The sequence below is a fragment of the Rhipicephalus sanguineus genome, chromosome 1, assembly GCF_013339695.2.
Source record: "Rhipicephalus sanguineus isolate Rsan-2018 chromosome 1, BIME_Rsan_1.4, whole genome shotgun sequence".
Taxonomy (NCBI): Eukaryota; Metazoa; Arthropoda; class Arachnida; order Ixodida; family Ixodidae; genus Rhipicephalus; species Rhipicephalus sanguineus.
In genome coordinates this window covers 303,459,273-303,471,344 of record NC_051176.1, presented here as the reverse complement: position 1 = coordinate 303,471,344, position 12,072 = coordinate 303,459,273, and the positions used below count along the sequence as shown (strand labels likewise).

The following is a 12,072-nucleotide window of genomic DNA, read 5'->3' as shown; positions in this document are numbered from 1 at the left end:
AAAGGCGTCTTTGTGCAGAGACCAGGAATTTGCGTTGGTTCTAAGGTTGGCACCGTCCTCAGTGATCCATACCTTAGCAAGCTTGACAACTGCTTAGAAGACGCCTTCGGTGATTGTATTGTTAAGAGATTTTTTTACACGGATGATTACTTGACTTTTTCAAGTAGGGACGAACTGAATCAGTTGTTACCTCAGTAAGCGAACAACTTATTAAACAGAGGAGGGTGGAAGTTTAGCAAAGAATTCCCTCCGAGTGGCGTAATACAATTTCTAGTAGGGGTGTAGGAATGTCAAATTTGCAACTTTCTTTTTTCATTCACGAACCAGATATGAAAGGGTGACTTTGTTGTACAACAAATAATATACAGGAAATTTATGCACTGTACAACACCAGTGATTGACAGCATAACATATGCAGTCATTTAATGTTGTAACAAAGGATGGATAGCCGCTTGGTATGTTCGGGAAGACCCGTTGTGCATGTCGCCACTCCTCCAGACAACGAACACAGCCGCTCACTAGGCACCTTAGTGGGGAAATGTTAATCTTGTCTTGATCCTGTAAGTATGTTTTATTAATTGGGAGGATGACAGCTGATCGGCACGATGTTTACCGCTTCATCTTAGGGTAACCGAGAATAATGCTGGGTTTCCTTATTTGTAGGCATTTATTCTTAATTTTGCAATGGCTACCCCATTTGTTTCGGTGGTTTTGTTCAGTATAATTTCGCAACTCTATTGCAACAACGTGCTCGGCCTCATACACAGTGCCATGCTCTGGCCACTACCCTTGAATACATTTGCAAAGGCGCATTGAATTGGAGGGGGGGATGTGGCAAGTGAAACTAATTGGCCTATTTGCGCAGCAAATTTTGGGAAATTCAGCACATGTAATTCTTTGCGCTGATTTCACTACTTATGAAGTCTTGTGGTGTTCGAATATTTCGAATAGTAAATGTGACTTGCCAATGGAATCGATTACTGAACTATTAGAATCGAATATTCGAAGTTTCAGATATTCGCTAACCCCTAATTCCTAGATGCTTTGTTGGTGTTTAAGAACCACATATGCTGGCACTATTCGCCTATATATTCAAAAACGTTGCTAAACTTTTTGTTTAAGCATTACAAAGTTGTAAAAATCCTGCCAGATCCCTCACAGTGCCGGAATCGACGTCATGTGAAGCAGTCAGCGACTCCTATGCCTAATCCTATTCATGGTAAGGTATTGAGCCAAGCGTTACCAGGCGGATCGGCGCATCTTTGTGCATCGTGAGCTTACCAGGCACGTCGACTGTGACAGTTTCATCGCAGCGCTCTCCACCAGCTTCGCAATAGATGAAAAAATGCAAAAGAAGCGATGCTTTTCACAACGGCCTGCCTTTGGGCCCCGGCTTTCCGGGGGTAAAGGCAGGAAGGAAGCAGTTCTTGGAATGCAGTATCAGAGGTTATCGCCAAAACCCGTGCGGAATGACGGTCCGGCCGAGTAAAGGTCCGGGGCAGACATTGCGGCCCCCTTTGATGACTAGGGGGGTAGTGCTCTACTGAGGTGACACAAACAAACACGCACGCACACAAACACACAAACACAAACACACACACACACACACACAAACACAAACATACAGAAACACACGCGCACGAACACACACGCGCACGCAAGCATTACGTAACAACTATGCAAAACACCATTCGTTCTTTCGCAAGTTGTTACTAAAAATCTCAGAGTACTTCAATGTTTCGCGAGTGCAATCTAGAAAAATCAACATATCACCTTCAATTGCATGTCAGCGTAAGTTAATGATAGTTCAAACACAATGTTGCGTAACAGAAATAACTCGTTACATGCACGTTGGTTAAAGTGTTCCATTTGAGCCATGCACATTTATGGCGGTTCATTCGTACTGTAGTGAGCTTTATCTTACCGCAACGTCTATATATAACAATTATTTAAAGGTTTGAGACTATTTTGACTGAGCCTTTTAGAAGCATCTAGAAGCAGAGAAAAACTTTAATGCGAGGATGCTGGCCAGTATTCTCAAATACTTCTTTACCCTAAGATTGTTCATAAGACTGCGAGCGATTCGCCGTCCACGTTTTCACCGGCTCCAGAGTCCTATGTCTTTTGCATTCGCGCTCATCCAGCGGTCCCTGCTCAGAGATGAGGCATTTAACGATCAATGCTTTCCGCTCATGGTTACAGGCAAAACGACGACAGAAAGAGCAGTGAAAGTTTACTGGAGGGCACAAGTCAATATATACCAGCTGTTTACAAAATCTCAAACAACAATGACAATTCAATGAGGACGCATGAGGCGCAGTTGCGCGGGCCATTTAACCGCCAGTTGAAGTACAACACTAGTGTCGTCCTCACTCTCGTCATTCTGCGCTGTTGGCCATGAATCCAAGTTGCCTCATTTTCTGGCCTCCTTCAGTCGCGAGTGGCAGCAGGAATAGCGGTGGAGCCCGCCCAACATGCAAGTTTGCGTCACACGAATCAAGCTCCTCGCCCCGATCGCTGATGAGAGAGTCGGGCGCGTTTATGAATCCCCGGGAAGTGGATCTATGTTAGTCAGGGTGAAGACTTGCGTTGAATGCCGAAGGGCATTTACGCAGGGTGTCAATAAGGACGGAGCTTTCTGTGTCCACGTCAACTTTGGTTGACGCGAGGTCACTTGCTAAAATACTGTGAGGCACTAAAAGCCACAGGTCCGCAAAAAATTGGAGCTCAATTAGACTCACTCAAGAAATATATTTCGCTCTGAGGGCTCACTCGGACTCACACTCACCAAATTTTTCCTCAACCGGACTCAGACTCACTAAACTTTTTCTTAGCCGGACTCACCCAGACTCAAACTCACCAACATATCACCCAGCCGGATTCACTCAGACTCAGACTCACGGCTTCACCTGAGTCTGAGTGAGCCTGAGTGAGTCGATTAATGAGTCCGTTGGCGTAAAATTAGCTTTTTCGATCATGGTGTTAATCCTCTTTAACGCCAACACCTCACATAATTGGTGATCTACGATACGCCTTTGGATCTTGTATCTTCAAATACGATTTATCATCATATATTATCATTATCATATATCGATTCAGTAAGCAGTTTTATGAAATATGCGACTCGCACGAGATATCTTATCAAAAACTTCCCATGAAAGAGCTTGTGAGGGGGGGGGGGGGGAGGGAGGTTCATGGCACCCGTTCCAATAACTCACGCCGCTGATCAATAAATAGTGAGATGACGCATGACTGCTAGTGTGCTGAGATATGTGTGAATAGACTTAAGTATAAACGTAAGCCGATATAAGGCTGATAGTAATGCTGAAGATGAGTATACAGGACCATACGTCGGCAACAAAAGGTGGAGCTCACTCGGACTCACTCAAGAAATATAATTTGCGCTTAGAGCTCACTTGGACTTAGACTCACCAATATTTTCCCCAACTGGATCAACTCCAACTTAGACTCAATAAAAGTTTCATCAACCAGACTCACTCGGACTTAAACTCACCAAAATATTACTCAGCCGAGCTCACTCAGACTCACGGCCCCACCTTAGTCTGAGTGAGTCGACTCATGAGTGAGTTTGCCGACCTATGCAAAAACATGTCCGCACGTGACAGATAATCCGAAAACTGCGGTGGCAGTAGCTGGTACTGCGCTTCCGGTCAATAAACTGCACCAGGTTTAGCTTCCCGTCAAGAACACCCGAACGAGATTGCAGTGCGTGCCGGATTGCTTCCTGAAATGCGGATAAGATTGCGTCCTGCATGCATCCGGAAGACATTGTGCTGACGTGGAAGCAGCTAGCTGCACTGCTTCTTTCAAAGGTATACCAGCTATAAACGGTAAAGCCAGAAGAGTGACGTGTTTTCATAAGACCTCACCACATGCCACTGGTAACTTCCCAAATAGTGGCCTATTTCTTCAGACAAACAGGTATATTCGTGAGGTCTCAGCCGAGTGTTAAGATGTGCAATAACGCATAGCTGGCGCTAAAAAATTAGTTGCCATTTGTCATAAGTGTTATACGAAAAAAAGAGAAAAACTCTGGCGCAGATTCTAATGCACGAAAATGACGACGGAAATAGGAAGGTGCCCTTGACAAGGGCACCGTGCGGCTTTTCGATCAATTGGGTATGTGAGTCTATGTTGTTTACGGCATCGAAAAATACGCAAGTTCGAGCAGACAGCAGAAGGCACAGGGCAGATGATACTACACTTGGCGACAACTTATCTTGACAGTGGAGCGAAGGCTACGGAGGCGGGCGTTCCTCACATTCGTGTTGCTCCGCAAAGGCAGCTTGCGGCTGATTTCGGTTTTGCTCGCTCGCGTCGTTAACGCGTTTAGAAAAACACATACGCGAAAAATGCGAATGGGAGAAACATGTCGATCGTTCAGTGCACATTTTAGTGCCATATTACGAGTGTCTTTTCTTGGAGAACTAGACAGCGCGTTTGCGGCAGGGCTGGGCAGTATTGCGATAGTATTTCAGAGATACTTTTGAGCATCTGTATTTCTGTATCGAGATACATTTGAAAAATGTATTTGTATCTCAGTAGTGAAATACTTTTTACAATGCATCGATTGTATCACGATACTATGCAGAACACGGGTATCTCGTTACTTTTTTTTGGAAATGAGCTGAGGGGTCTTTCGAAAGGGGAACAAAGATTTTTTTTGTATATGTGTGTGTGTGTTCCAAATAAGCCAAGACGCGCCGTCGGTCGGCGACTTAGGGAGGGCGGCGATGGTTTCCCCACAGGCACAGAATGGCCAATGTGGCAAAGCGCCCGATGCCGCCGACGGCAGAATCGCGGAGGCAGTGTTATCGGCCTCAGCCGAAGAAAGTCGCTGCCTCTCAAGACCAGTGCAGCGCCACTATTTTTTTTTGTCCGGCGGCCAAACAATTCCTCATGACCCCGCGCGCGGATACCGCCTTGAAACAGAGGCTTTGCAATGCTTCGCGCGCAAAGCGGCGGCACTTCCAAATGAATTTCCCATAGTTGCGGCGGAAGTGACCCGAAGATGGCTATCTTTGTCGCGCTTTGAGCCGCCCCTCCAGCGTGTCGGGGTGCGTTCCTAATGATTCACAAGTGTGAAACGGTCTTTTGTGGTACGAGGCACCCCACCGCCGGAGCCGACTTCGCCTGTGGCGGCTTACTGGAGTGGGTGCTGGGAGCATCGGTGGTGGCGAAACCTTTATTCAAGTTTTGCCCCAAGAGGAGCGACCCTTTCGGCCCAGGCGACGAGTGCTTGCTGTAGTGCTCTGAGCAGCTGTCCCTGTCTCCACTTTCTATTTTGAGAGAGGTGGCAGGAGCAACCTGGGAGGGCTGAAACCCTCTCTGCCCCAAAGAACGTGATTTTATGAAACCAATGTTTGAACAGTGTAGTTTTGACATATTGGGCTCCACTGCACGTAGGTAATTATGGACAGTCGAATCCGCAACCGTCTGGCCCGGCACCGACGAAACACGGGAGGCGGCCTTCAAGGTGGCGTCTTCGAACAGATTGAAGCAATTTGTTCTACCGTGGAGTGCGGAAGCACCCACGTCGCCCCCGCCAAGCCACTTTGCAGGGAATAATTCCTTCGCATGGTAGGTGGCCTTCCGTCTCCCGGTCGTGTGTAAGCGGCTGTGCGTGTGGCCACCGGTGCGGCGCCCTTTAACATAATGAGCGTTTGATGACCCTTCATCGCAGCACCGGCCACAATGAAATGTTAGCGCTCTTTGCCGGCGCGGCAGTCCTGGTCTGACATCACTTAGCCGAGCCTTCTTTACTGTATTTAAGTGGCGTCTCGTTGTACTGTAGGACGGTTTGGCCCTCGATTCGCGACGCGAGTAACACGAGTCGCACGAGTCTTGGGAACGGTGACGACGGGCAAGGCACCACTGGTCACAAGACCGCGCAATGGAGAACGGTGAAGGCCGTGCAGCACGGACCATACTGGATGGCACGTTCTTTGAACCCGTAGAGGACGGATCCAATGCTTCGGTGCTCAAAGCAGAATGCAAGCTTTGCGGAAAGGTAATTTCTGGTTCTCGGACATCGACGTCAAACTTCAAAGTACATCTCAAGGTAAGAAACGTATATTTTTATCCCCGTTGGTATAGTTGTGTCTCTATAGATATCATATGTTCCATTGAGCACATATATGTTTTATTTATTCACAGAGGGTACATCCAAACGGTGCATCAGAATACGAGCAGTACCTCAAGAGGCCCCGCAAGTGCAGTTCTGGACGCGAGATTGCAAATGAACGCGAGCGCACCAACCAGCTAGAATCCACAGCAAGACTGGACAATTATTTTGGTTTAGCCAAAAACCGTCCAGGTCAAAAGAAGTTCGATGAGCTTCTGCAGAACTTGATTGTCAAGTCCATGCTCCCTCTGCAGTTTGTGGAGGAAGAGGCTTTTCAGCAGTTCGTCAAAGGTAGGGGAACAGCATTCTGGCTGGAACAGTTTTTACTCTATTGATGTGTTAGACGAATAACGCTGCATGTCACATATTTTCAGGAACCTGCCCTGATGTGGCGCTGATGTCTCGGAGCACACTCGGGAGAAGGATAGATGACGCATTCGAAGGGAAACTTTGTAGCATCAGGAGTGAGCTACAAGTGGCGACACATGTGTGTACCGCTGCGGATGTGTGGTCTACTTCAACAAAATGCTTCATGGGTGTAACAGCACACTGGGTAATGTAGTGTTTGCATCGTGCCGGATGGCGTGGATTAGGATGGATACAAGCATGATGAGGCGGGCTTACTTAAACGCCATGTTTATTGACTCTCATAGTTGCCTACCGAATGAGCGGGCCTCGCTATATCCGAATACTACATTATCCCCCTTGAGGAAGAGTGTTCATGAGGAGCAAACAAAAATAATAAAATGAATACAATAGCGAATACAATTGAGTTTCACTTGCTGCTTCCTCAACACAAGGTTTACACGTAAGAACCCTTGACAATAGAACCCTTGACAATTTTACACGCACGCACAAAGCATGCTTGCCGGTATCACACATAGTCGTCAAAGTGGCCAGGACGCTTCCAGTCCCGGGTGGTGTAGCGACGACAGGGATGCTTGTGCGGTTGGTGGAGGGGTTCTGGTGCCTGAGCTTCTGTGTCCGGCAAAGGTGCCAGGTCATCACACTCTGGCTCTGCACTGCGTGGCGATGCTGAGACGATGCCTGAAGCATCCTTGAAGAAACTGGCATTTCGGACCACTACTCGGCATCCTCGTGATGCCACAATTTGTGACCCTGAGACATTAGTGACCACATATGGCAAGGGATCATAATATGGTGTGAATTTGTTTTTTTTTTGTGGCTGTTTACAAAGGAACTTGTTGACCCACAAAGAATCGATGTGGCCTGGCGTGCCTTCCAGCGTCAGCGTACTGTTTGTTATACACCTTCCGTCGTAATTCTGTTGACCTTGTGCCGCTCTTGTTAGCTGCTTTCGGGGGTGGAATGTATTGAGGAAGGAAATTCCGCATTGACCTTCCAAACAATAGTTCATTCATATTTAAAGAAAAGCGGCGCACAAAAAGACGGAGACAAGAAAGAGAACCACACACATATGTTCATATGGGGTCCGTTGAGTGGTGCCTTGTGGTGTCGATCTGTATGACATCAAAAATGTGTCTAACTCTGACTTCCAGTCACTGTTCTCAAGTTGGCTGGTGTGGACTTGTTTCTTTAGTGTCCGCATGAATCTTTCAACCTCGCCATTCGCTTGAGGCCATAGAGGTGTGACTCTGTGATGCCGAAAACCGAGTTCTTCAGCGAAGTTTGCAAATTCTGTGCCTTGGAATGGAGGTCCATTATCCGTCCGTACTTGTTCGGGTATTCCAAATTGAGCAAAAACTGCTCGAAGAAGTGGTAGCACTCTACGAGCATCTGTAGAGCTTATGATGTGCACAACTGGGTAACGTGAAAAGTCATCAATTATTACCATGGCATACTTTCCGTCGGGAAATGGGCCACAAAAGTCGACCGATACAGCTTCCCACGGGCTGTTTGGTGGCTCTGTGAGAGCAAGTGGTTCACAACTTGACTGGGGTACTGCTGCATGGCATGGGAGGCAACCCTTGATGAGTGCGTGTACTGAATTGTCCATGCCTGGGAACCATACTTTCTCTCGAAGGAGTTGTTTTGTTTTTATAATGCCTTGATGGCCCGGTGTGCAAGTTGTACCGCACGTTCCTGAAGATTCATGCGTGTTCCCCTGAGAACGAGACCATCAGATGTGGTTGTCAACTCCGTTCTTATTGCAGCAAATGGTTTCAATTCTGCTGTTTGCCATTTGTCCTGCAAGTTATGTATGGCTTCTTTGACCAGCTTCAGTTGTGGGTCCATTTTCGTTTGTTCAGCCACTTCTTCGATTGAGAAGGACTTTGGAATGCAATGGCGCTGGATGAAATGAACATACTCATCTGGAACTTTGTCAATTTGACAACCTGGCTCCTCAAAGGGCACTGGGCATAGGCGTGCGCAGGGTTCCCCATTAGGGGGGGCAAAGGTTCACTGCAGCGCCCCCCCCCCTACTAAGTCAATGTATGGGGCATATTTTGCGCCCCCCCCTCTCCTAGGTGACTAGAAGGGTCAATGTACGGGAGAGATTTTTCGCCCCCCTCTTAGGTGATTAGGGGGGTGGCCGCCCCCCCCTGCCCCCCGTGTGCGCATGCCTATGGCACTGGGTGTCTTGACAGGTAGTCCGATGGATTGCTACTACCAGCAGTGTGCTGCACATCATATGCATATTGCTGTATACGGAGGGCAAGGCATTGTATGCGGGCAGATGGCACTGATTTGGGGTTTCCAAGGATGCTGACTAGCGGTTTATGATCTGTTAGAAGAAGAAACTTCGTACTGCACAAGTAGAGCCGGAAGTGTTCCATACCTCAGACAGCTGCCAACATCTCTCGTTCGATTTGAGAGTAGCGGCTTTCAACCGGCGTCAGTGCTCTGCTTGCATATGCTATCACAAGAGTGCTTGTCTTCTCTATTTGGATCAGGATTGCACTAAGGCCATGAGGGCTTGCATCAACCACAAGTTCTGTGGGCTTTGATGGGTCGAAGTAGGCCTGTGTAGAAACATCAGACATGGCCTGTTTCAAACTGTCAAAGGCCTTCTGGTGGCGGGCAGTCCACTCCCAAGTCGCATTGTTCAGTGTCAGTTCACGTAGAGGCTGTGTGAGGTCGGCAAGATTTCTCAGAAATCTGCCTGAATAGTTGATCATTCCTAGCAGACTCTTCACTTCTTGTGGTGACTCTGGTGTTTTGATTTGTAGGAAGGCTGCTATTTTCTTGGGATCAGGGTGAACTCAATCAGCTGAAGAGATAAGTCCAAAGAACGTAAGTTCACGTTGATGAAAGTGACACTTCTTTTCGTTAAGTGCCAATCCGGCTTCTTGGAGTCGCTGCAGAACAGCTTCCTGGGAGGTGTAGTGCTCCTGTTTTGTTTGTCCAAAGACAAGAATGTCATCACTGACATTGAGAACGTTGGGGATGCCATTGAGTACTTGACGAATGGTGTTTTGAAAAATTTCAGCTGCATTGCTGATGCCAAAGTTTAGGCGTTTGTATCGAAACCAGCCAACATGTGTTGAAAATTCGTGAGCTGCCTTGAGGGTGCATCGAGTTCCAGCTGATGATATGCATTTTTCAAGTCGAGATTTGAGAATACTGTTGCTCTATTTAAGGCAACATTGATGTCATCCACTGTCGGGCATAAATGTCGTTCACGCTGGATAGCAGTGTTGATAACGCGCATGTCAATACAGATTCAAATTTCATCAGGCTGATGCGACTTAGGTACAATTACCACAGGGGATACCCATGGAGTAGGTCCGATAGCTGTCTCAATGATGTCTTTGTGACAGGAGGCGTTCGAGTTCCTTTTCTGTGGCAACACGTAAGGCAAATGGAATACGCCTGTGTGGTTGGGCAACAGGTGGGACCGTTTCGTCCACAAAAAGGTGAATGTGCTGGTTCTTTAGCTTTCCAACTCCGTTGAACAACTTGGGAAATGCTTCCACGATTGACTTGTTATCTAGTTGGTCATGAACTTGGTATGTGATCTGGACAAGTCCCAAGTTGGATGCTGCTGTGAAGCTCAAGAGTGGAGCACAGTTCCCGGGAATGACGAAGATGTCTTCTTCAATGCACTTGTCTTTGTATCTCATCGTGACAGCAACCTTGCCTAAAAGTTCTAGCGGGGATGTTGCTTTGTACGGAAATACTCTGATAGATGTTGCCTGGAGATTAACATTTAGGTGGTAGCTCTTAAAGTCGTTTTCACCAACAATGGACACCGTAGCACCTGTGTCGATTATAAAGGTAATAACGGCTTTTGGAGATGAGCCTGCTTGAGGGGAAGTCATGGCAACAAAGGCATATTCGTCGCTGCTTGAACCTGACTCAAAGGAGGCAGAGTGTTCTTTAGTGCTTGAACACCTCTTACTGCAGGCTGCCTGCGAGTTCCTGTTTGGACCACTGTCACAGTGTACTGCTTGCACCATTTTCTTAGTTGAGCGACAAAATCGTGCGAAGTGACCAACCTTGTTACATGCATTGCATGTCTTGCCCAACGCAGGGCAACCTGATCGGCCACCTTGATGAGGCCATTTGCCGCCGCAGTTGTGACAGTTGTTTGGCGTGTCGCGTTTGCCTGTATCACATGATTGTCGAAAAGGTGGCTTCAGGTTTCGACGACCCTTGCAGCTGTGGTGCTGCTGTGAGTTTTCCAGACGATTTTTCGCGCCTTGTTGCAGCGAAAATGCCGAGCCGACTGAGTGCTGTCGACGCTTTTCTCTATCTCAGAGACGTCACGTTCAACGTCTTCGAACAGCCGTCCTTGCTTGAGGATTTCGGGCAGCTCTATGGCGTGCAGTATGGCATATTTCCGCAGACGGGTCGACGTTGTAGCGAGAATGATCTGGCTCTTGATTTCAAGATCGGCGTTCGCGAAGCCGCAGTGTCGGGCGAGCTGTCGGAGTCGGGCGTAAAACGCGTCCAAACTTTCACCCACGTTCTGTTCTGTTTGTCTGAAACGATACACAGCAAAAATTGGGTTGATTCGTGGTGCGAAGTGAGCGTCGAGTTTTGCTTTTGCCGCTTCGTACTCGGACGTGCTTTCTAACGTGCTGGCCGGCAGAGATTGGAATAGGTCGTGCACGTCTTCACCGACGTAGTGAAGCAGAAGAGCTTTCTTGCGAGTGTCCGACGTGATGTTGCACGCAACGAGTAAGTTTTGGAATCGTTCTACCCACTTTGTCCATTCAGGTCCGATGTTATTGGCGTCGGTAACTCGCAAGGTCAAAACTCGGGAACGGCGGGAGTGCATTGGCCATGTTGCGCTTGCCTGAGAGTTTTCGGCTGCGTCGACAATGTAAATTCCTCGGGATGGTTGTCTTCAAGCTTCTGTGTGGTACGTTTCATACTTCTGACACCAATGTAGTGTTTGCATCGTGCCGGATGGCGTGAATTAGGATGGAGACAAACATGATGAGGCGGGCTTACTTAAACGCCATGTTTATTGACTCTCATAGTTGCCTACCGAATGAGCGGGCCTGGCTATATCCGGATACTACAGGTAACTAGGCAATTTTAATTATTTTGTAGTTCATTAGAGTTATTACGTCTTGTATTTGAAATTGTAAGCGGGCGTTCTTGCACTGTACGCGACTCCGCACACGAGAGAGAAAGCATACCTTTGCAAAGAGATTGACCGACGCGTTGACTGATCAGTGTCAATTTCTAGCTCTAAGTGATTTTTCTTGAAAGGCTTGAGTTGCACTGATAAAGACAATTCCCCCTAACGACCTTGCTGGGATTGGCAACAAATTCGACGTATCATTTGCCTCAAAGATTACTCGGTGCTTTTCATACCTAAAATTACTCAGTCAGTGGATTCTGTAAATAACCCTGTGCGCTTAATTTTATCCTCAGATTGATTTCGACACGCTTGAACGCAAATCGACAGCTCTAGCATGCAAGCGCTTTCTTGGAACGCACTCGTACGACCGTGTAGCAGAGTTGCTTTTGGATGTCTACGCAGACTTCAG

At 47.5% G+C, this 12,072-nt stretch overlaps 1 pseudogene; it reads right to left on the bottom strand.

Annotated features, from left to right (window-relative positions):
• Positions 1-10,706: 10,706 nt before the first annotated feature.
• Positions 10,707-11,358, bottom strand: LOC125757538 (uncharacterized; annotated as a pseudogene).
• Between the last annotated feature and the right edge of the window lie 714 nt (positions 11,359-12,072).